This window comes from Choloepus didactylus, chromosome 3, assembly GCF_015220235.1.
Source record: "Choloepus didactylus isolate mChoDid1 chromosome 3, mChoDid1.pri, whole genome shotgun sequence".
NCBI lineage: Eukaryota > Metazoa > Chordata > Mammalia > Pilosa > Megalonychidae > Choloepus > Choloepus didactylus.
The window spans coordinates 47,606,556-47,611,745 of record NC_051309.1 but is presented as its reverse complement, the minus strand read 5'-3'; the positions used below and the strand labels follow the sequence as shown (position 1 = coordinate 47,611,745).

Sequence of the window (5,190 nt, the reverse complement as noted above, 5' to 3'; positions counted from 1 at the left end):
ACTTTAGGAAGGATGGAGAGAGCATAATCTGGCAGTAGCATACTAGAAGTGCTCCTGCAGACAGCCCTCAGCTGTCACTGTCTTTGGAAATTGGCTAGGCAGGATAGACAGAACATAATCAAATTCTTAGTAAGTTGTAAGAGACTGCTACCTATTTACAATCCAATAGCATTAACAATGTACAACATAGAAGCTACTGCCCTTGCCACATGAATTGCTAATTGGATGAACTTAGCCAAGGAAACAGAATAAAGTGATATTTTCTAGGTTATATAGGGGACATAGTCTTGTTGCATGTAAGGTGTCAAAACTCAGGAAATATAGCCATGATTTGACACCCTTCCCCTAAGAAATCTCCCTACATGAGTAAATCCAAACATTCACTAAATTCTAAAAGTTCATATGTTCCCACCCTCTACACCAGGAAGTATATTGGTTGTGAACTGTTGTCCAGCTTTTAAGGTTAAAATACCGGGATATAAGGAACAAACTAAATTCCTATGGCAACCTAATATGCTGAGTACAATTTAGTTATTGGACGTAGCTAACCCTTTCTATATTTCTATATTTTTTATATTTCTATATTTTTAATGTTTTGTTTTGTTTTGTTTTTGTCATCCTCATTGCACAGATGAGGGAAGAGACTCAGGGAAAGTAAGTAACTTGTTGAAAGATCAGGCAGGTAGTAAATGTCAGAAACTCAGGTCTTCTGAAGCTAAATCTCATGTTTTCTATTTTAACCTACTTCTTTTCTAGGGTTCCCAGCATCAGGGGTGGGGATTGGAGGAAGGCAGTGCTGAGAAGATAGGAGAATTGAGTGTGTGGGGCTAAGGTACAGAGTATTAAGGAAAATAGATTATAGTAGAAGTCCTCAGAATTCTGGGATGCAGAATAGGGATGGTATTGCTTGTCTATATAATGATTTGCTAGATTTTCTATTAGAGATATTTCTTTATTAAAACTATCAGTGTATTTTTTAGTGTGTGTTCTGAAACAATTAGAGAGAGGTAAAGTTTATATTGTTAAGGTGAGTGTATATATACATATACGCATGAATATTCGTGTACATATATTCATGTGTATATGTATGTATATTCTTAGCCAGAAGATATATGTTTATATAGGTTTTCTGTTAAGTGTGAAGACATAGCTTTCTTATACTCACAACTTTCATAGGTAGAAATTTTTTCTACTTAAAAGCTTAGATACTGACTAAACTTATATTTGAGAGACTGGTAGGGTAATAGTTTGCTACTGACTAACCAAATGCTATATCTATACATATAAGAGCTGAATTTTTCTCAAGAAACTTAAAAGACATGATTTAGAGCTCTAAAGTATGGCTGAAAGCCTACTTTATAATGTATTATCTTTGTTCTGCCTAACCAACACATACTCACCACTCTTGGGAATGGATCTGTTGGAATTTGTATTATCTTTTCAACTACAATCACATATCTAGAAACAAATGATGTACTTCATAAGTAATGGACATATTTTAACAATAGCTATATCTGAATTTAGGCAGTCTGTTATAAGCAAGGAAAATAATTTCTTATATATGGAAGTTGTGAGTATACATAGACCAAACTTCAAAGTTAAAAGAAAACTTATATTAACCAAGAATTATCAGACTAGGAAATTAAAATAATCTATGTTAATGACATGGGAATCATTTAAAAGATGTCACTTAGGACTGCCTTGAAGAAGTGAATTGAATTGGAGTAATTGGAGAGATTCGAAGAAGGCAACTAAACATTTAGAATTTGTTGGAAATCAACAAGAAAACTGTTTTTTAAGGCAAAGATGAAATCCACAAAAATATTTTCTATGAGACGATAGATGATATCTCTAGCTCATCTCTTTCGTTTCAACATAGTTTTATATTTGGAAACAGTAAATCCTAAATTGAAAAAAAAGAAGCTGGTTCTTTTTCACATGGGTAATCAGCAGTCATTTCAACAAACTAAATAAAATAAATGTCAAGGCTGGAGATGAACCATATAGTAAATATGTGTTTGGCTGATAAGATTTTTTTTAAAGTTATCCTTTTCACTCTTTGAATAATCTTTCACTGAATCTCTTATTTTTCATGGTTTCTCAGAGGTTATTACAACAGCTTTTGCTATCACATCTGAGAGTATTCCAGGTCCCTGGGATATGTCGAACAGCTGATCTTTAAAATCCATTCTGGGGAATCTAGGCCTAGAGACTTACATTTCTTTTAAATGGTTGGGTACACTTACTACAATCTTTCTTATTGAGGCTTAATTTCCTTTTAATGATGTTTGCTTTAGCATTTCTTGTTTTAATATCAATCTCCTAGTTTGAGGATTGTGGGTTTGGATAGTTCTGCCTTCTTTCCACTAACAGTTCAAAAATCTGACTCAAACAGTTTCCTTTCCTTTTCTTTCAGTATTTTACTTTAAAAAATATATCTTGAGTTTTTTCTATTATTATAAAATTGTAAAGTAAAAATGTATTACTGTTGAGTCAAGACTCTATGAATTTGTTAGTTTTCATATTTCTGACATTGTTTTATGATATTATCCTTTTTATGTTCAGTCATGGCTATACATCTATCTTGTCACACATGAGTTCTTTGTAAACCTGTGTTCTTCAGAAAAGCTCACTCTACAGCCAAATTTTCCTCCAGCCAACTCCTTTTATGTTTTATTTGAGCATTAAAAATGTCCTCTATTCCTCCTTAAAATTCTTTTTTATGATATCTTACTGATTTAATTTTTATATAAATTGTTTTATTTAATTCTTAAAGAGATGGAATAAAACTCTGACTACTCTCTTAATTCCTGATTTTCCTATTATGAAATTATACTGATAATTTTTCCATGATTTCTTTTCCTCTGTTCTTCCCTCTCTCCTTTTCTCTCTCATATACTAACTTAATATTCCATGCCAAAACCTGTGCTATGAAAGCAATAAGAAGCTTGGATGTCAAGTTCTGTCTTCAACCAACCTACTGCAGCCATTAGCCATATTAGTCAGCTTTGAATTGTAAGTATAGCAATTCCTACTTAGAAGGTGGCTTTTCCTACTTTATCCTCATATTTTACTATTCCACCCTCCAGAAGAAGTAGTATGAACTATTTGGAGCACCCTTCTCAACTCCCCACTCCCACTCTCTCAAGAAGAGGAGCCACTTGCCCAACTACTATGATGGGACACAGTAAGGTGAACAGTCGTTTTAAAAAGCAGTGCTGGTTTGTATTTTTCCTCTTCTTGTGTTCAGTATCTTACATATGAGGTATGAAACAGACTCAACTTTACATTCATCTGGCTACATGTGGGTTCAGAATTTGCTCTGAGCAGGCTTTTCTCAGACATACCCTAAAGTCTAGATTTGGGGAGTGGAGTGGGGAAGAAAAGGTGATGCAGTCACACTTTGGCTCTAACTTTGCCACATGTCTCTACCATATTTGTGTTTAATAAATTATGTTGTTCTTTAATTCTCATGCTGATTTTTGTGCTATTTCTTATATTAGTCAAATGCCATAGGGGAGAAGGCATAAATATAAAATCCCTGTAATATGCAACAGATTCCATTACCATGAGTACTAACATTTTCATCAGGGCAAGAAGATAAACTGCTTTTAGTAGAATTGGCAGCATTATTTTAGATTCAGATCATTTTATATCTAGAGTTGGATATAATGTGATATGCACATAATTTTTACTCAATGCATTAGTTTTGAGTATATTCTAATTCTAAGTTCAGATCCTAGCATTTAAATCAGATCACCACCATTAATGCCTCCCTGTGCCAGGAAAAAAAAACAGAAGGACAAGAAAAAAAGAATAAGAAGTACAAACCCTATTCTCTACCTTTCTGGATACGTTGCTTCAAACTTCAATAATAATATGGTGTACTGTTTTCTCCTATTCTCACCTTCCTGCTTCTACCTTAGGTTTCTCAGTTTCTGAGCATAAAAGAGACTCCAGGAGACCTTCCAGGGAAAATGGCAGAGTTGGGATCTGCAGTACTCACTTCTCCAAAAACAGCTAGTGGACAGGCAGAACTGTGAACCAGCTCCTCTGGGGCTTGGAGGTCAGGGGAGCATTGTACAGCATCCAGGGGAGAGCAGGGTAAACAGGCTGAGATATTGTGGCAAAGAACTGTGAGTAAAGGCCACAACAGCAAGTGCTGGCACCCACCCTCAAGGTTAGCCACCTCGGGTCCAGTTCCTGGTTGGCTGTTGTGGACTGAGAGGGACGTGGAAGCCCTCTTCACCCAAATGGAGGGTGGGCACAGTAAGGTTTACCAAAGTAAATCTTAAATTAAAAAAAAAAAATACTTATCAGGGCTTTTGATAGGCAAGTTGAGATCACTGGGTCCTGGCTTTGAGCCATGGTTTTAGCCCATCCCAGGCAGTGACTACTGCTGCAGCCATTGTTTCAACACCATCCTTGACAGGTGTGAAAGTGGTGGAAGTTCAAATGTGCAGGGAAACCTTACGGCTGTGGGGAAAAGTTTGCTGAAGAGCTCCATCAGCTGGGCAGGCCAGGAAAGCACAGCTTAGGGGAGCCATCAAAGGGAACATCTTTCCTGGTCTTTTCTCCGGGGCTCTTTGGAGCTGCTTTGTGCCCCTTTGGGTCCCTGGCTGTGTTTTGTTTGGGAAATACTGACTAGCGGAAGTCCTCTTTGGGGTGACCCTCCTCCCAGAATTCACTCCCCAGGCAAAAAGAGAGTAAAACAAAACAAGCAAACAAACAAAAGAACAACAACAACAACAAACCCAAAAACATAGAGGCAAAACAAGCAGACCAGATCAAGAATCCTGGAGTGCTTGCTTTGGCAGCACATATACTAAAATTGGAATGATACAGAGAAGATTAGCATGGCCCATGTGCAAGGATGACATGCAAATTCATGAAGCATTCCATATTTTTCCAGAAGGGGAAGAGAAGGGTAAAGGTCTAGGAAGAGTATTCAAAGAAATTGTTGGGGAAAACTTCCCAAACCTTCTAAACATCATAAATACACAAATCATGGACGCCCAATGAATTCCAAACAGAATAAATCCAAAAAACCCACTCTGAGACATATTCTGATCAGATTGTCAAATGCTGAAGAGAAGGAGCAAGTTCTGAAAGCAGCAAGAGAGAAGCAACTCACCACATACAAGGGAAACAGCATGAGATTAAGTAGCAACTACTCAGCAGCCACCATGG

At 36.6% G+C, this 5,190-nt stretch overlaps 1 non-coding gene across 1 annotated transcript; it reads left to right on the top strand.

Moving 5' to 3' along the window:
* Nucleotides 1-4,801: 4,801 nt before the first annotated feature.
* Nucleotides 4,802-4,908, top strand: LOC119530746. Its single transcript, XR_005216128.1, has one exon. It is a non-coding gene; the product is annotated as a U6 spliceosomal RNA (small nuclear RNA).
* Nucleotides 4,909-5,190: the final 282 nt, after the last annotated feature.